At 40.3% G+C, this 20,156-nt stretch overlaps 1 protein-coding gene across 12 annotated transcripts in view; it reads left to right on the forward strand.

The window, feature by feature from the left end:
• Positions 1-20,156, forward strand: part of Kiaa1217 (KIAA1217 ortholog) — an 805,390-nt gene that overhangs the window by 399,904 nt on the left and 385,330 nt on the right. Inside the window, exon 1 of one of the 12 annotated variants that reach the window (XM_076939582.1) lies at positions 6,006-6,138. The exons of the other annotated variants lie outside the window; for them this stretch is intronic. The gene's annotated coding sequence lies outside the window, so the exon portion shown is untranslated. Of the gene's footprint in view, positions 1-6,005; positions 6,139-20,156 lie in introns of those variants that run through there. 12 annotated transcript variants of the gene reach the window in all.

A 20,156-nucleotide genomic window follows, 5' to 3' on the forward strand; every position in this document is an offset into this window, starting at 1 on the left:
TAAATATTCAAATTCCATCCACAGTGGGCTAGGCACTAATTTCAATGGCACATTAAACATCATGCCAGAAATAATGTGTGTGTGGTTGTTTATAACGATAGTTATTTTTGAGGTGCACTGAGTAGTACAAAAACCATTCTTGTGGTATGAGAAAACATAAACTTCTTTGTCGTCTCATTACCCGACTGAAGCCAAATACGAGCTGAAAATGCTGCTCCCTGTATGAATCTCTCAAAGATGGGCTATGTTCCAAACCACCTGATTGTGTACAGTTTTATTGTTGGGATAAAGAGGGCTAGTAGCTTGAATGTTGGGGAATTTTTGTGACAAGTTGTACACAATGAGAATCATAAAATAGTTTGAGGGAAGCCCTTAACTAGTGGCCTTAGTAATCTCCCCCCCCCCACCTCAGAAAAGATTTCTACCCCAAGCTGTATTTTGTAGCATTATTTTAGGTATTCATGTTGTGGAGAAAAATGCCCGATCTTCAGATTTAAGGAACTAGATCTTATTGAACTAGAAAAAAAAAAAAGTACTGAAAATAGCTTAAATCATTTTTTGATGTGTGGAAACATAAAACGGCCTGTCAGGGATGAGCGAGCGTGCTGGCTTCAATGACTTTGCCTGACTTTTCTTTTCTGTATAGGACTCATGTCCTTCACTGATAATATAAGGAAATGTCTGTGGCAGAAAAATAACAAAGAGGTGTGTTCACAGAACAGATCTTTATGTGAGGAGGCTTTTCAAAAAGATTATTGACTTAAGCTAAATTAAGAGTATTTTCCTGTAAGTTTAATAGTGGCTGATAATAAAAGCACTAGAAAATAAAATGTCACCTGCATGCAACGATAGTGTGAGTAACCAAAGTATGGCTGAAGAGAAACAAACTGCAACTGCCTTACTTTCATGGGGATTAGGAGGTGTGGCCTACTTGAAGGAAGTGTGTCACTGAGGTGGGCTCTGTGGTTTCAGAAGCTCAAGCCAAGCCCAGTGTCTTTCTTGGTCTGAAACTTGTGGATCCAGATGTAGAAATCTCAGCTGCTCTCCAGCATGTCTGTCTGAGTCCACACATGCTCCACACCATGACAATAATGAACTGAACCTCTGGAAACTGTAAGTAAGCCCTGAACATCTGGAACTTGTAAGCTAGCCCAATAAATGCTTTCTTTTATAAGATCTGCCATGATTATGGTGTTCTCTTTACAGCAATTGAACACTAAGATACTTTAAAAAACAAAAAGTTTCCCTTATATAGCTCAGACTTACTTACCTTGAAATCATAGTAATCCTTCTGTCTCAGCCGCCCAAGTACTAGGATATAGGTGTCCCTTTTAGGTAATCAGCTGAACCTATGGGAAGTGTTAGATTCTAGAGCAAAAGAGATTTTGGCAAAACCACCTTCTCCCTCCTCATGCAAAGACTCGCCCTACTGCCGCTCCAGCCACGGATCACGTGCCATAACATACAACCATAGAATCATGTGCGCCTTCTCTGCCTTAGGCATGTGCAGGATGCAAGGAAGATGAAGCTCCATCCTCAGAATTAACCCTCACATGGGTGAAACTAAAACACTGAAAGGCAGCAGTCAGTGGGATCAGTCCCTGTCACTGTTGCAGCTGCACAGGTCCCTTTTCTGCACAACCTCCTGTCTGTCTCTAACAGTTTGTCCCTGGAGAACCATGTAAGTGCTCAACACCATCCCTTCTGTTTGACCTCATACACCCTCAGCATTCAATTTCTGAGCAAAAGAGCTAGGGAGATCACTTTAGAAAAAACACAGTGAGCACACATTCCTTTGCTTAGACCCTCATCCTGCCCTGGAAGATGCCCAGTACTGTCTCTTTCTAGAGAACAGCACTCTTATCAAGTCTCTGCCCATCGCTTACCATTCTCCTACTTGCCCAGGAAGCCATATCAGAGGATCCTCCTGCTTTAGGGAATGCACCATGGTGCTTCCTTCTTTGCTTTTGAAACCAAACCCTCAGAGCTCACTGCATAGCAAGCTCTGTCTCAGCATCCATTATTTATCTGAAATGCTTCTGGAATGATCTTGTAATCACTTACCTAACATCCTCAGTGCTACCCCGCCCAGTTCCAGTGCTTGGTGGCACTTGGCTATTTCTCCTGGGAATTATCCAATCTAAAACTATCTGTGTATGCCCATAGTGTCTTTACTCCTCAAGAGGTTGGGAGGTTCACTATCTAATTAGGTCTTTTCCATACAGTGCCTGCCACATTAGTACTAACTCAAAAAAGACTACAAAACGGACTACTATATGGATGGAGGAAAAGCTATCTACCCTCATGGGATCCTGGAAGTCAAGTCGCATTCATCATTGGGAATTACACTTGAAAACTAATCATTGTTTAGATAGCTGTAGGGTTGGGGAAATTGAAGCATAGAATTCAAAGCAAATAGCAGTCATCAAATCAAGCAAGTCAGCTCTTCTGGAAAAATGCGGGCTGGCTTTGGGGTGAAAAGGCTAAGCAGACACTTTCCAGCATCACAGATAACCTCATGCTTGCTTTCCGGAGGTTCTGGGGTGATTTCTTCCTCTCTACAGACTGTGTGTTCTCAGAACCGATCATCCTCACAGAGAGCGGCAACCAGCAGCCCCAGTAGGATCAGGATGGCTCCCTGACTCTTGCTCTGACTTTGTGGTATATTAAGGGCCAGTACCAACAAAGCAGCTAGACTTCTTCTAGTTTGTCATTCAGCCTGATTTCCAGGCCGGGGTGGACGGCCGCTCAGATTCTCAAGGTTACCTAGGAAGGGCCCAGAACTTTAAAGTTGAAAGGATTCAGAGGTGAATTAGGGTAATTTTGGAAGCTTTCCATGGAGCTATCAGAAAACAGGTACCTGAGCTGGAGAGATGGCTCAGTGGTTAAGAGCACTGACTGCTTTTCCAGAGGTCCTGAGTTCAATTCCCAGCAACCACATGGTGGCTCACAACCATCTGTAATGCTATTGGATGCTCTCTTCTGGTGTATCTGAAGACAGCTACAGTATACTCATATAAATAAGAATAAATAAATAAATCTTGAAAAGAAAGAAAGAAAGGGAGGGAGGGAGGGAGAGAGAGAGAGAGAGAGAGAGAGAGAGAGAGAGAGAGAGAGAGAGAGAGAGAAAGCAAGCAGGTACCCAGTGCCCACCTTTAACTCCAGGTCTTTATCTCCCACTTGAGGAGTTCATACTTCTTATTGTAATGGGCCTTGCGTACCTCTATCTGACTCCTTTATTGTTGGTTCTCGAGAGCTCAGTCCTCCTGCACTGGCTTCCCCTCCTGGGTATCTGGATTCTTTTTCTGTCAGCCCTATACCACCACCTTATGGTCTGATAATACTATCTCCTGAGAGCTTGGTTTTCTGCAACCCAAGCCCCTAAAAAAAGGCTCTGTCACATTACCTGGGAATAGCAGGGAACAATTCCAGTCTCACCACTGTCCTTCAATAGGAACTATACCAGATTTCTGACAAAGTAGACTCAGAAAAAAAAATAGTCAATAATTAGTAGTTTTCTAATGTCTCTCTGACATGCAAAAGAGAAATCTTTTCAGATTAAATCTTTTATATTTTTCTGGAAAAAGACAGACAGAAAAATATTGGTGCTTTGTGGATCGTGCTGTCTCTGTTGTAAAAGACAGCTCTACTATTGTGGCATAAAAAGCAGCTAAAGAGGGGCTGGAGAGACGGCTCAGTAGTTAAGAGCACTGACTGCTCTTCTAGAGGTCCTGCGTTGAACTCCTATTAACCACATGATGGCTCACAACCATCTGTAATGGGAATTGCCCTTTTATGGTATGTGCTAAAGACATAGCACTCATAAAATAAATATTTTTTTTAAATACCTAAAGATAATACAAAAGAAATAGGAATATAATGTGTTCTAATAAAACTTTGTAAATGTAGGCAGTGAGCCCTCATCGGAAGACTAGGATCTTCACTTGTGAAAATGGTATAGCACATTCTTCTAGGCAATCTTTTTTTTTTGCATGTGTTGGTGTTGTTTGTGGACATGTGATATATAACATGTGCGTGGATACATGTGCATGTGTCTGCCTGACACATGCGTTGTGAATAGGCCTGAGGTTAACGTCACATGTCTTCCTTATCACTCTCTACCTTATACCTTGAGACATTTCTTTCTTTGCACTTGAGCTCACTGCTTCAGCTGGTCTAGTTACCCACCTTGCTTTATCTGCTTTGAGAGCAGAGAGATCACAAGTAGGCACCACACATTACTTGCTGAGCTGTCTACTCTGATTTTCCAGACAATCTTTATTAAGGCTAATAAAGGTTTCCATAGGACTCATGACAGAGACAGGTCTTAGTTCCATACAGCATACACCCTTCTTTCATCCCATTCATCAGCCTCGTTCATCACTCACTCTCTTATTCAGCTTGACTTCAGAAAAATGGACTCCAAAGTAATAAATTACTCCACTAAGACACTGACCAGGAAAGATAGGTCACATAGCACTGATATCTTTTTTAATGCTTTTTCAAAATTTCTCATTTGCGTGTGCTTATATGTGCTCATTGGAGGTCAAAGGATAACCTAGTGTTGATCCTTACCTTGTTTGAGATGGAGTCACCATTGTTTGCTACTGCACTGCATACTCCAGCAGGCTTGCCCAAGAATTTGTCCAGGATTCAGTCTCTACCTCCCATATCACACTGTAGGAGTGCCAGGATTATGAATACATGCAACCATGTTTGGCTTTTCTATAATTTCTGGGGATCTGAGTTCAGATCATCAGGCTTGCAAGGCAAGTACTGTTACCCACTCAGCCATATTGCCGGCCCCTGATGCTTATTTCTGGAGGGCCAGTTAACACAATTTGCAGAATGGAAGATGGATATAGATGTCAGTGATGGGTTAGGATAATAGAAATTAATACATGGTTGATGGTTTATTAGGAAGATTATTATACTAAGAAGAGAAGACATCCTGTGAGGGCACTAGGACCCTCATACTTGGTAACTGGAAGAAAAAAAAAAGCAAAACTAGTGGTTTTTAAAGGTAAGTTTTGGGCTCATTTCTCAATCTAACAAGCACCAATCTGTAGGCAGGACTCCATAGTTATAAGGAGTTCCATTCTTGCTTCTCATTAGATAATAATCTAGGGACAACATTGTCTTAAGAACCTATTTTAAAATGTGCTGCATTTAGAGTAAACTTTCATAGGGAGAAAAAAAAAAACTTGGATGACATTTAGAATGATTTCAACATGTGTACACCTGGATGTTTTATCAGCAAAGAACTCTGAGAAGTAGTGGAAGAGGTGAGGAGGACAGACAGGCAGAGGAAGGAAGAACTCTAGCAGCAAAAGGCCTTTATATAGGTTCATCTGATCCTAGTGAGGAAATGAATTTGAAACAGGGATAATGACAGGCAGGGTTGTCAGAGACTGTTGTCCTGCTCCCTGCTCACGTGTCATCAGTGTTGGGTTGGGGGAGTCAGATGACAAGACTCATTTTCTATCATGATGCAGCACATGCGAACTCAGTCCTGAGTCCAGAAAACAGAGCTTCACAAGTCAGCTCTACACCCCCTGAATGTGTGCCTCGGTGGGGAGTTCTCGGCAGGAAATCCTCCATCTGTTTGCCTTTACTAGAGCAACTTCTGAGGATGAGTTCATTTCTCTTCGAACATCCTTGTGTTCTGCAAGACATCAAGGCTGAGTGAGAGAAATGTCACCAGGAAAACAAGAGGACACTTCGAATGCAGACACCCGAGGCAGTTACACTTCTCAATCTGAGTTTTAGACAGGGCTTATTCTTCCTTTCTGGCTTATGTTCTGATTTTGCCCTTTTCATTTTTCTATTGCTCCCCACCTCATTTTAAGGACGTTCTTCTCTCTCTCTCTCTCTCTCTCTCTCTCTCTCTCTCTCTCTCTCTCTTCTCCTTCCCTCCCTCCCTCTCTTTTGTCTCTCTGTCTCTGTCTCACTTCTCTCTTTTTTTTAATTGCTTCCTAATATTTTGGATGTTTGGATGTTGGAAGATTTCTCAACGATTTGTCCTGTGGATTTTCAGTATATTTTTTGTGATCCAAAGGATTAAAGCTAGCTTAGCCTTGCTTTATAAACAAAAGAACCTAATTTGAATTCAAGATTACTTTAAAATCACCACTGCAAGTAAGTACTTTGTTTTTTTCTTTTTCTTCCTTTAAGCCCTTAATATGAAGCATCTTTTGCATACTGTAATCTCAATGAAGCTGTCGGTTCAACACCAAATATATGTAGAATGATTTGCAAGCCTATAAATTAATTACAAGACTCAACACAGAATTTTCTGCACTTGATACCATTTAGTAGGTAATGTGTATAGTCATGCTTATGTTTTCATGTCAGGAATTATTTAATTTCATTAGCGTTGCAAGTGAATATCTCTTGGCTCATTTCCTCCAGTAATATAAACTATATTTTAAGTTAGAAAACAAGAAAGGGAGACGGGGGCTCTCCTGAAGACTGCATTGTTGCCCTAGAAGCATATCCAATGGTTGACTGTTCTGGAAAACTTAGATGGATTTGCTGAAGGATAGGTAAATCTGGAGAGTGAAATCAGCCAAAGCCGGGACATTTGTGAACCCCTCCTGAAAATGCTGTGCAATCATTTGGCAGATGCTGGAGGAAATCACTCTAGCCTGTAACCAGCGGCAGGGAGCTGAGATGTTAAAAGGTTTCAGCCACTCTCACCTTTCTGTGGTTACAGTAAAAGTTGAAGTTGGGGGTGGGGGGTGGAATTCACAAGGTAGCTGAAGACTCCATGTCTAGAGCTGTTGACTGTCATCTAGCTGGGTGTGGCTAAGTAGTGTGTAGACCATGGTGGGATCTCGAAGTGTCTGAGGTGTCCTGTTCTTGTCCAGACTCCCATCTTCTGTCATTCCCCTGTCCTGTGCAGCAGTAAATCTTCCCCAGTGTCACTCAAGGAAGGAGATGGCTGCTTATACTGGCTGGTGGATAGTTGGGCAAGGGGTAGGCTGTCTTTGTTTTTTTTTTTTTTTCTACTTCACACATCCCTCATTCTACCACCAAACCCTTATCAACAGGCCATCTGTCTACAAACCAGGTTTAGAAAGAAGCATTTTAAAACAGAAAAGTCGTGGTGGTTGAACCATACTTCTGTATTAGTCTTCCTTCCACTCTCTGCTAGCATTGGAGTAGCCTCTACATTCCCCTATACCCCCAAGGATCAGGTCCTATTCCTCCTCTTTCCTCAGAGCCAAATGCTCACAAAACCAGCCTGGTGACTGTTGACACCCTTTAGCTAGAGATCATTATCTGCTGGACCATCTGCTATTTCTGCTCAGTAGAGTGCACTGTTCCATTTCTACAACTTGCCGTTTAAGTCTCTCCCTCTGTGGTACATAGCAGCTCAGTGTGGTCCTAGGTCAAAGGCCAGCTGTGACCAATGGGAATCTGTGAGCCACTTTTGTGAGTGTTAGTGTCAGTGGTATAATCGTGGATGGCCACAAACCCACACTGAGAGGAGGGAATAGTCACCTGGGAACCATGAGAAATGAAACAGAGTGAATGTGCCCTTTGCCATTCAGTTGCTACTCTCAGAGAAATTACCTGCTTTCTGGTTTACTTCTGGTTAAGGGTTTGTACTGGATTTTATGAAGCACAGTGATGGCTGGCGAAGTTCTTTATGGGTGTCAGGGATGTATCAATTGTGACAGTACTGGTGGAAGGTTGGATGGGATTGTAGCTTTACTGTAGTGCAGTTGCCGAGCATTAGACAAGCCACTGGTCTCATTTTAAGCGCCAAGAGAAAATGTAAAATGGTGTGTACTTACTGTGTTCCTCGGTCTCCTGGTGAGAAGACGCTCATTGGATGTTCTTTCCTATTGTGTCTTACCAGGGAATCTGGGGTTGCCTTTAAGTTTCACTGATAAAAGAATGTTTAAAAAGGTCTCAAAAGGAGGTTCAAAGACTATTTTATTAGACTCTGAGAGAAAAAATTCCAGAGCAGACAAGCTGTAAATCTCAGCAGTTGCCTGGAAGAGCGAGATAGAGGGAGAACAAGAGTCACGTGATATAGTCCGGGAAAGCAGAAATGGTTAGCACTGGAAATTGGTAAGCGGAAGCAATACATGGCAGAGGGATGTGGAAAAGGCTTCAGAGAAAAAGGAGGAAAGCCTAGAGAGTCTGGGGTAGTGGGCGTGCGTAGACTCGGGGCCAGTATCTCAAAGGAACAAAAGACATGGAAAAATAGGAACATATTGAAAGCCTCAAAAGCCTCGGATCTGACTTCCCCAAGCCCACTCAGCTTTTACCTTAAGGGCTAAGGATCCGGTTGGTCCTCAGGCTCACCCAGGAAACACTACCCTTTAAGCCATCTCCTCAGCCTTTGCTTGCTAGGCTGCTTTCTCCACTAAGCATCCTATTGCCTGCTTGCTGAATGAGAATGACTATCAGTCATCTTTTTCCCATGGAAGAAATGACATTGTTGGATTTCAAAAGAAGACCACAAGCTACCTCATGAAGCTTTCCTTTCTAAAGCAAGTATTTCTGCTTTGAGTACCTCTTTTATAAGCATTCAGTGGGCTGGCCAAATTTTTAGCAGCAGGAGATGAGGAAATGATGACGAAGCCAAGCCATTATTGACTGTCATTGGTTTTCAGGTGCAAAGCTGATATTCAATAGTTAGTGCTCATGGCATTTGTCTTCCTTCACCCAGTCATTATGGACATAATGGAGGTAGCCACCTTTACCTGTTTCAACCGATGAGGAATCTTAGAACATTCCCACTGACTACCATCCTGCATTCTTTCTGCATTTGGCATCATGATTTCTGTCATTCGGTCTAAACACTAAGGTTACATACTCTCCTTATAGTTTGTCCTAAAATGTATAGCTAAGAGTAGGTGTCAGACAGGGATGGGGTGGGGGTGAGGGAAATGGAGACTCCAGCAGTGAGGTTTTGCTCCATGTGTTGGAAGTGGGTTTCAGTCATCTCAGCCCTACACGAGTATTTATGGAAAGTATGGCTTCACCCCATGCCATGTGTTTCTATGCTTCATTTTCTGCAGGGTTCTGTGGATAATTAGCCCTTGTTGGCTAACAGCACCATAATTCTTGGAAGAATACAGCACATTAGTGAACAAATGTGTTTGGTTGTTTGTGTTGGGCCAGGTTTTCATTCTGAGCAAACAAGACATTTAGAGGATGGAATTGAAGTCTTTCAAATTAATGAAGAGAGGATCAGATTTTCATGGTTTTCTGTCATAAAAATATACTAAGGGAGTTTTACTATAACCCCACTTATATAAATCATATTGATACATGACAATGATGAGAAAGTATTCAAGAAAAAATACAATCAGCTAGTGTGTGAACAAAGGAATAAATTTGGAGACTTGGGACTGGAAGTTATTGGGCACTCGGTGACAGAGGTGACAGCTTTCTGAGTTTTTACATTGCTCCTGATCTGGGTTTGCTACTTTGATGTCCCTTTGCCAGTTCAAGGACAATGTATTGACCTTGCAGTTGCTTTTCAGATAGCCCATCTGAGGACAAATTTATTACCGCAGGGTGAAGTACAAACTTGGCAGATGACCTCCAAGGAGAGAGAACAGATAACTTAGGAAATACTATCCTTTCTCAACTTTAGATTCATTAACATTTAAAGCCAGAATGCTGAGGATTCTGTCTCTTACTTTACACTTTTACTTTATACAGGAAGATACTGAAGCCAGTGTAGTAAACTAATTTACATATCAGTACCTAGCTTTAGAGCCAAAGTGAGCACAAGGATATTTTTACTCTTTTGATTGTTAATGGTTTAAAAAAATATTACTGTTCTGATGGTAATTTTTAAAAATGAAGATGTGTCTCATAATTATATCAATCACATTACTTCCTTATCTTTTGATAAAAAATATTTAATGGATCTAAAGTATTATCATAGTTATCTACAAACCAACTACCAAGATTAAATACATTTATTTTCCCATCTTTATCTCATATCATTTACAAATTAAGATGAAGCTCATTACAGACTCAGTTAAAGCTCTTCTCTTTGCCCTCTCTCCTAGTGAATTTATTGTCCTGACATATCTGACCATGTATGTATATATGTTAGATGCAGCCAGGGGATATCTATCTGTGGTTAGAGTATTGTTTTGTGCTCACATTTTAAAATATACAAAGTATCATTCATATCCTTCTGTAACTTTTTAAATTCAGCATTATTTCAGGCAAGAGTCATGCTGGTGCATAGGTGTCCAGTTGTTTATTATAACAGCAGGATAATATCATGTCATGCAAATAACTCAAGGTTGGTTTACATTTTCCTACTAAGAGGACTTTGGACTGACAGTTTTGGTATAAAGCTATGCTATGGAAATCTGTATATTATTTTAGACATGCTGAAATTTCTTTTTTTTTATTGTTCTTGTATTTTGCTTTGTTTTGTTTTGCGGTGGAGTCTCATGTAGCACAGGCTACCCTCAAACTTGTTATGTCAGGAAGAATGACTTCAAGTACCTGATATCCTGCTTCCACCTCCTGAGTGCTGAAACTACATGTGCATGCTTCCATGCTTGGCTTATATGGTGATGGTGATTCAAATATAGGAGTTTGTGTCTGGTGGGCAGGCACTGTGCCAACTGGGCTACGTCCTCACCCACACTTTCCAAAATCTCTTGAGAGAATCACTGGAGTTATTTCTGAGACCAAGCGATTGGCTTTAAAGAATGTGCTTCTTCACCTTCTGAGAGACACTGCCCTGTGATCTGTAAGGTTTGTCCAGTTAGTGACAAGGCTGAATAGTAACTCCAAAACCTAATTGCAGATAAGAATCACCCAGGACACACAGAAACATCCTGCCCCTAGACCGAATATCATTGGGGACTGGACCTGAGAATGGTCCTGAAAATGGTCCTGAGAATGGTTTTATGTTCCTCGGGTACTTCTAAAGCATAATTGGTTTATCAGTTTTCCTCTCCTGTGTTCTCCAACACTGGGTGTTATCAGACACTCTTTACGATGATCTAATAGATATAAGGCTTTCTGATCACTAGTAAAGCCAATATTTTAGAATGCTACTACACATCTTAAGCCTTCCATTAAAAGTTATGTATTACAGGTGATAAAAAGCCTACAAAAGGGGATAAAGAACATTACCAATCTAAGTATGTAAGAAGTAAAAACATAAGAATTGGAAGTTCAAGGCCAGCTTTGGGCTAGATGAAGCCATGTTTAAAAAATTATATATGTAATTTGTGTTCTGTTTTACTTGTTTTTAATTGTGAAGGTAATGTTCGTAGGTATGGTTTTAATGTTCTGAAGATTAATTCTGAAGGGGCCAGCATATGATTTCCAGATATGTATCCCCAGTGAATGGGATCTTTTCCGTTTATTTGTGATACTCTTTATCACAAGGAAGTTAATCAATATTTTCTTTTATGGTATGTGATCCAAGAAATATTAATATGTATTTGCTGTATGTGATTTAATTACTTTTCTACATTTTTTTCAAAACTTACAGTTTCTTTTTGATCAATGAGCTATTTTAACCCATCCTGTAACTCATGTTTCTGGATTGCATGATGGTCTATACTTTTTCATATGAATACTCAATTGCCCTAGTATAGTTCATTCCCTACTCTACCCTATTTTTAACCATGCTCTCTCCTTACTGCTTTACAATGTGTGTAGATTATTGAATATTTATATAAGTAATCTCATTGTATAGATAATATGAGTTCTATTCATTCTTTTGCAATATTTATGTTTTCCTATTTTTCTCATATTTTTATGGTTAACCCTTTTAGACAACATTAGGTAGCAGTAGTATTTTATTCCAGGTTTTATATAATGTATTCCTGATTTTTCAAGGCTAAGATTGGTGTTACCTTGGGGGGTTTATTGTTTGATATAATTTACCTTGTTAAGAAAGCTCTCTTCTATTACCTGTTCATTAAAATGTTTTATCAAGGAGCCATTTTCAATCTTGTCACGCCCCTTCTCATTATTGAGATGGATGGTCTATTGATGGATTCATTGATGAGTCACATTAATATAATTTCAGAAGTGAAACCATTCTCCTGTGAGATAACTCTCCCTTGATTGCAGTTTTTAAAACATACTCATTCTAAATTTGGCTCACTGGCATCTTCCTTAGACTTTTTATATTCATAAATGAAACTGGCGTGTAATTTTTCTTGCTCACTTTGCATCATTCATCTTACCTCATGAAAATGAGCTGGGAAATATAATTGGCTCATTCTGCTCTCTGCAATAGTTTTACAGTTAGACTTTCCTTCACTTTGAAAGCCGGAAACTTCCCTGGAAGCTCCAGGTCTGGTCAATTTACGTGTCTGTGAATAGATTTCAGCCAGTGATTCCATTTTTCAATCCCAGCTTTCTATTTCTTCTTGAATAATTGTACATTATATTTGCAGTGCGCCAATCATCTTGCCTGGATTTTCTCAGGCATAAAGATTTTTTTTTTTATAGTCACCTTTTAAAAATCTTCCTCATCCATATCTGTCACCTCTCCTCATCCACATATTCATCACCCCCTCTTCTCTCATAAAGTCGGCCTTGCAAGAACGTTACTAGCTTCTATTACTTGTTAAAAGACTTTGCTTTTCTAGACCTGTCCATGAATGGTGGAGACCCTCAACAGTTGATTAGGCTTGTGGCTCATTATGTCCTTCTAGACCAGAGGGTATTTTCTCATAGACATTTAAGTTACACCACCCATTCCTGCCCCTTGTTGCCTTTGAGGACTGTACCATTGCCTGTTGTTTCTGTGAGTCGTCACCTCTTGTCTTGGTTGCTTTTCAGAGCACTTTGTCTTTGCTCTTCATCTCTCTCACTGTAATGTAGCTCTTTGTGGATCTGTCTCTTCTTACCTCACAGGAGTTATATAACTAAGCAACTCTGAGGAATATTCTGGCATTTGTATTTGAATAGTTCCACTTCAAAATCCTATCATTGTTCAGAAAGTCACATTAGACATTAATTTTCATTCATTTTCTTCTCACTCTACCCTTTCTCAGTGTGTGTTTGTGTATGTGTATGTATATGTAGTTGTGTGTATATGTGCCTGTATGTGTGTATACGTGTATCTGTGTGTATGTGTTTGTGTGTATGTGTATGTGTGTGTACATATATGTATGTCTGTGTGTCTGTGTGTGTCTGTGTGTGTATATGTGTGTATGTGTATATGTTTGTATCTGTGTATGTATGTGCATATGTGTGTTTATATTGTGTATGTATGTGTGTATGTGTATATGTTTGTATCTGTGTATGTATGTGCATATGTGTGTTTATATTGTGTATGTATGTGTATGTGTGTATGTGCGTATGTGTATATGTACATCTGTGTGTCTGTGTGTGTCTGTGTGTCTATGTGTGTATGTATGTATATGTTTGTATCTGTGTATGTATGTGCATTTGTATGTGTATCTTTGTGTGTGTGTTTGTGTATATGTGTATAAATATGTGTATATGTGTATGTTTGTGTCTGTGTATGTGTGTGCATTCGTGTGTGTGTGTGTGTGTGTAAAGTTTATTCCCATCATCACTTGATTATTGATCAAGGGTACCACTATGTAGCAAAGGCTCAAACTTGAGATCTTCCTGCCTGTGTATCCTGAATGCTGGGACTACAAACCACTGGGCCCCTCTGAGATACATCTACCCACTTCTCTTACTGTGCTGCCTTCTCAGCTCTTTCCTTGAATCTGCCTTGCAGAACATGAGTTCCGCCTTGAGCTCTGTCTTACCAGCTGCTTCCGCTATCCATCAGCGTTTTTGTCAGCTGCTCTCTCTTTTCACTTTCAGCCCCTCTACAGATTAGTTAACACTGTATTCTTTTCCTACAGTTTTCATTCTTTTTAGCCTTAGTAATTTTAAATGTGGGCTAAATAATCTTTTAGGATTCAAGTGCTATGTACTATTTCTGTTTGACAGTCTCTCTGTGTGATTGATGGTGTGGGATTCTGAATTCACCTTCAGTAATATATACCGTGTAAAACTAAACAGAGGAGACACAGCCATCTCCTTCTATTTTTTATTTACATCATGGGTGAATCCTTGGGGTTTTGGTTTTTTTTTAACTTGGGTTTCCTGGACCACACGCAGCCTGATTATAAATTCTGAGTGGATACTATCTTTCTCTTCTTTTGGCAGCTTCTTAGAGATGTGAGTACTACCTGCATATCCATCTGCTACTGTTCTTTACTGTTCTTCATTCAGAAATGTGTGTGTGTGTGTATGTGTGTGTGTGTGTGTGTGTGTGTGTGTGTGCACTCCCGTGCATGTGCTCCCATGTGCACGCATATGCTCTTGCACATGGAAGCCAGAGAAAACCACAGCTGTTATACCTCAGAAGCCATTGTCTCTTATACTTAAGACAATGTCTGTCACTGGGACTCACTAACTCAGCTATCGTGGATCCCAGCAGACCCAGGACTCTGCCTGTCTCCCCCTCTCCAGTGCTTGTATCACAAGTATATTACCATTTCCAGCTCTTCACAAGGCTTCTGGGGGGACAGTCGTGTCCTCAGGCTTCAGTGACAGGAACATTTTCAACTAAAGCTTGACCCCAGACCTGACTTTTTCTTTTCTTCTTTTCTTTTCCTTTCTTTTCTCATTTTTATTTTTTTTTTCATTCTATAGCCCAGTCTACCCTCAACTATAGCAATCCTCTTGCCACAACCTCCCAGTTACTGGGATTATAGACATGAGTCACCACACACAGCTCTGCTAGGACTTTTGCCTGTTCCCTACTCCTTGGTGAAGTTTAGTCCAAATTGTCTGTTACTGAGACTGTAGATGTTTAACTGCAAATTAGTGCTGTTGTTTATTAGGGTGTGGTTGCCTGTGTGCATTTGTGTGTGTGTGTGTGTGTGCGCGCGCGCACACGTGTGTGTGGTGTGTGTGTGTGTGTGTGTGTGTTTATAAGTAGGGTAGATTTACTTTTATTATTTTTTATTATTACTATTTTTATTATTTTTATTACTTTATTTTTGTATCTCTGTGTGAGGTCATGTGTGTGCAGGGACTCACAGATGCCAGAAGAGGGCATCAGATTCCCCTGAAGCTGAAGTTGCAGACAGGTGGGAACTGCCCCCATGTAAGTGCTGGGAACCCAATTCTGATCCTGCAGAAGAACAGCGAGAGCTTTGAACTGCTGAGCCACCTTTCTGAGTCCCACTGTTCATTTCTAGATATCTGTGTCTCACACCTGCTCTCTCTCCTGCTCAGAGAAGCAAATTTAGCAATGGATTTGAAAGAATAATGTCTTTTTTTATCTGTTATTTCTGAGTGGTTATAGTGGGAAAGTTTTCAGACTTTCTTGAGAGGAAAAAATGTAAAACAAGAACTTGACCTTTGACCTTTTTTTGACATGAATTTTTTTAAGGATCTAAGAATTTCACAAATCATATTTTCTGTGCACTTTTCTTGCTAGCTTCTGTAAAAATGCAGACTCTCCAAAAACCAGCTTGAAAATTATTAAGCTAATATAACCCTGAAGTATTGCTATATAACCTCTGAGGAGGTACATTCCTTTGAACCTCTGCAATAAAACCCTACCCAGTCTGCTGTGCAGAGAGTTATGGGGTGGGGTTTAGGGAAGGACTGTGCCCTACTTAGAGAAGTTTCATGGAGTGGACTGGAGAGACACAGATAATATTTTCTGAAACAATGGAGATGGGTTTTGTTGTTCCTTAGCAGACTAAGATTTAAAGGGGCCGTTAAGATGGCTCATGGTAGAGCTCAGGGGTAGGATGCTACCTGTATCCCTGAGCTCAGTTCCCAGCACTACCTAAAAACTGGAGGGCTTTAAGAAAAACTCTACATTTCTTTCCAGCCCTAAAATTTTATCATTTCTCTACTATGTTGAATCAATTTTGTAACAAATTTTGCAGACAGTGAATATTTTAAAGTTAAGTCTAGGGATCCATATAATTTATCATAGCTCTCAAGAAATCTGCAGACACAGAGGTGACTGTACCCAGCCTCTTTTTGTTATTGATATTCTTCTGATCTGGTATTCTGCATATAATTTTTGTGACATCTCAAAATTTTTATGTCACCAATTATGTTGAATTTTCTATATATCCATTTGTATCTTGTTATACATGATATGATCTCCTATGTCCCATACTGCCTCAGACTATCTATGTAACTGAAGATGACCTTAGACTTCTGATATTCCTGCCGCCACCTCCCAAGTGCTAAAATTATAGGCATGTACCACTATGCTCAGTTTTATTTGGTGCTAGGAATCAAACCTGGGGTTTTATGCGTGTCAGACAAGTTATCTACCAGTGGAACTAAGTCCCCAGCTTACTTCATTTTTCACTAGTAGAATATGATTGATTTGTATGTTATTAGCAAACAAAATAATATTTGGAGGGCATAGAGAGGGGCTGCAGTTCCAGAAGACCTGGGTTAGATTCCTAGCACCGACATGGCAGCTCACAACTGTCTGTAACCACAACTCTAGGGATCTGACACCTTCCTCAGGCCTCCTCAGACTCCAGGTATGCACATAGTGCATGGACATACATGCAGAAAAAACACACATATGCATAAATAATAAAATAAATTTAGATGAAAATAATTGGTGTATCAAAAAGTTATTGAATACTGTATAAACATAATGTGTTTCATAATATACACTGTGGGAAGTTTTGTTACCTCCACCAAACATGGCGAGAGTTTCTCCTAAACCTCTTTCTCATAAAATTCTCCTTGGAAGCAACAAGTTAGTAATAAGTCAGTCATGAGACACAATTGAAATCAAAACACAAGATTCACATTAAAATAACAAATATTCTTTCAGCATACAGTATCCAAAGTTATTTTCCAAAGCTCCAGTCTGTTATTTTAGATTAAATATCTAAAACAAATCATTAGAAAAACAACTCCATCCCTTTGCTGAATTTCTTCCTGTGCTGGAATTGAGGTGGGGCCAGCTGTCAGCTGCATGAAGAGAGGCCAGACGCTGATCTCGTGATTTTCTTAATTAAGAATTACCGTTTCCAGCCCTTGTCAGTGGTTTACAATGGCAGTAATCCCCTACCAAACAGTTGTTATTCTAGATCCTAAGTGGTTTGCCAGAATGTTAACCTCAACTCGACCCCTCTTCATTGGAAGGAAGGGTCTACATAGGTCAGTAACCATTTCTAGAAAATTATCGAGTCTGGGCTGCATCCTGGATTGTGTCATTTGCTTTAAAAATAATTAGAATGCTTGTCATTTAAAATAGTTGGGATCAGCAAGGATAATGAAAAAGTTTACATCCTTGTCCTTTTAGAACGAAAAGGAAAAGGGTTCCAGAAAGTGCTGATGTCAGGCTTTTCGGGCTGCCTTTGTTGCCTCTGTCTGGATGTACACAACCCACTGATGTGTGGTTTGGCATGTCCTGGAGACTCATTCATCCATGTGACACTCAAAAGTGGCTTCAGGACCTCTACATGTGCTGTAGCTGAGCCCTGAGCTCCCTAACGAACTTTTTAATTGGTGACTGTGACAACTGAGCATAAAGTCCCAAGAGAAACAGGACACAGTCCTCTACTGCCCATGAGCATGAACCCCAAGAACAAGGGTTTATCGCACTCAGACTGAAATCCTGAGCCAGAAGCTCAATGTAAATGATAACTAACAGTTACATTTTTTTACCTTCACAAACTGTTTCAATAATTTCTAGGTAAATTGCACTCCACCATTAGTGATGTTACCTGTGCTGTCTTTACCCAGACCCCCACTGACCTTGGCTATTAAAGACCAGTCCCTTTTCAAGAATCCCAATTAACCTTACTTTAGTTAAAGTGCAGTCTGTTTCCTTGAACAAAGGAATCATTCCCTCTTTTTGTGGGTTTGCTATCCTGGTCTTCCCAGGGTCCTTTGGGATGAAGTAAGTGCTGGAGGTCAGCCATACTGAGCTGGTGTGAAACACACAACTCCTACCACGCACAGAAAAAGCTGAGGCAAAGAGTTTCTGCAGAGCATTTGTTACTTGAGGACTTAATTTATGTTTTCAATTAGAAGCCTTGCAGTGGTGTGTTCGGGGAATAAGTGGGGATAATAAAGGAGATGCAGGACAAAGATTCTTTGCCTCTTATTTGTTTTATTTAGTCATGGATATTAGATAAATCCTGTCATTGAGATCAGCCCCTTACTGGGATGAGGGGGAAGGGTAGCCCTTATTGCCCAGGATCCCAGCATTAAATGTTTCAAAGGACACGTGTAGGTGTCATTTGGCTGGTGGTGCTTTATAGATTTCAGAATTCTGAGCGGTACATAAGTATATCTTCCATTAAAATAATTTAAATATCGTTAACGTACATAATCAGTTTTTCATTCTGAAACTCTTAAGGTCTCAGGGCTTTTCTTTGCTTGAGCTGTTAGTCTTTTTGTTGTTATTGCTGTTGTTGTTTTCTAGAGACAGGTTTTCTGTGTGTGGCCTTAGGTGCCCTGGAACTCACTCTGTAGACCAAGCTGGCCTGGAACTCAGAGATCCACCTGCCTCTGCCTTCAGAGTGCAGGATTAAAGATGTGCGGCACCATCACTGGCATGTTAGTCTTGATTTTAAGCAGCCCTCCATGTACCATGGGGCTCTACCACCTCTATCCAATTCTGACTACATCTGCATCCTGCCATGTGTTGCTCTTAGCTACCTCACTTTATTTCCAGCTCCCTGCATCCATCCCTGGAAAGTTAGTTTGAACTGTTCTCATCCTATCCAGATTGGCCATGCAGCTCACGTTCTTGGGAGCTTCATTCTTTCTCCTCCTGTGGCATTTTACTCGATCATTCTTCTTGTGATGAAGAGTCACAGCCTTGGGCTCCCCATGTCTCTCAGGACTGCAGGCTGTGTGTGTCTCTGCCCATCTGCCCTGTGCTACCTTCCCCACAACTCCTGCTGCGTCTTCATCCTCTTTAGTAAGAGCTGCGATCTTTAGACTCTACAGAGCTTCTTAATCATTCTTTCCCACCATCTCTTTTTGTCCACACCGCTTCTGCCCTCTGTATATGAGTTATAAGTCAACCTTTACATGAAAACGTACTGAATGAGTACTGTTGGGTTATCTGAAGTTTTATTAGCTTCAAAGATATGAGCAGCTCTCATTTCCTAAATAAGAACACATGACTGCAAGCAGTAGCAAGGCAATGCTTCGTTATTTCCCTGGAACCAGATTAGAGGCTATTTTGAGGAGGTGATGTGGTTTTATGTCCTATACATCTATGTAGATCCATAAATCTTTAATTTGCATAATTTGTACCATAATAGTTAATGGAAGTGGTGGCACCCAACTCCCCTAGGCAAAATGAATGTCCAGAAAACAGGGTCTAGTAGGAAGAGTTAGCAGTATACTCTGGAGTCCCTAACAACTAAAAACTGGGAAGGAATTAGTACCCAAGCACCAACCAATCACAGCTAAATCACCCAGCCATTTATGCAAATAAGAACACCATCTGTTAGAATCATCTCCTGTAACCTGCATACTGACCCACAGTAAATTCTCTATAGTATCAAACTTGCGATAACTGGAAAATGTTTTCAATTCCATGTGATTGATCACTATCATCAACTTTTGAAGCTGTGTAAAATCTCCAGCAATTTTTGTGGTTACCTCAAGATTCCAAAAGATACCATAAATCTGTGCAGCAATTGATGGACATGACTCTTTAAACCCTGTCTTTAAATCATGGATAAAGCCTCCATCTCCTCTTGCCTAAAAGATAAAAGTTAAAGAGGGCCCCGGATGATGAGTCTGCCATAATAGTTCATGGTGGCACAGAGTATATGTGTTCAGTTGTAATATGAATGATTCAGTTTAGATATAAAGAAAAATGTCGTTTTTCTTATAGATAGTTCAGAGTTACTGAGTAATGAAAGAGATAAAAGCAGAAAATATGAAATTGCTTTCCTATATTTTATGAAAAGCAGGATTAACATCCAAGGTTCGAGATGGACTTGGAGGGTATTCTAAGGTCTGCAGTCCTAGGATTTTGTGTTCACCAATAAGGGTTTGTCTGTTTTTTATTACTTCATGGGGCCTCCCTGTTTCTTTTTTAAGATATTTTTATCTTTAGAATACTTGAGGAAAGATGTGCAAATTCCATCTCCTTCACCAGAGACATTTACCAATCCTGTGTTATTTAAAGGGCAAATGAAACA

Source organism: Arvicanthis niloticus, chromosome 8, assembly GCF_011762505.2.
Source record: "Arvicanthis niloticus isolate mArvNil1 chromosome 8, mArvNil1.pat.X, whole genome shotgun sequence".
NCBI classification, from domain to species: Eukaryota; Metazoa; Chordata; class Mammalia; order Rodentia; family Muridae; genus Arvicanthis; species Arvicanthis niloticus.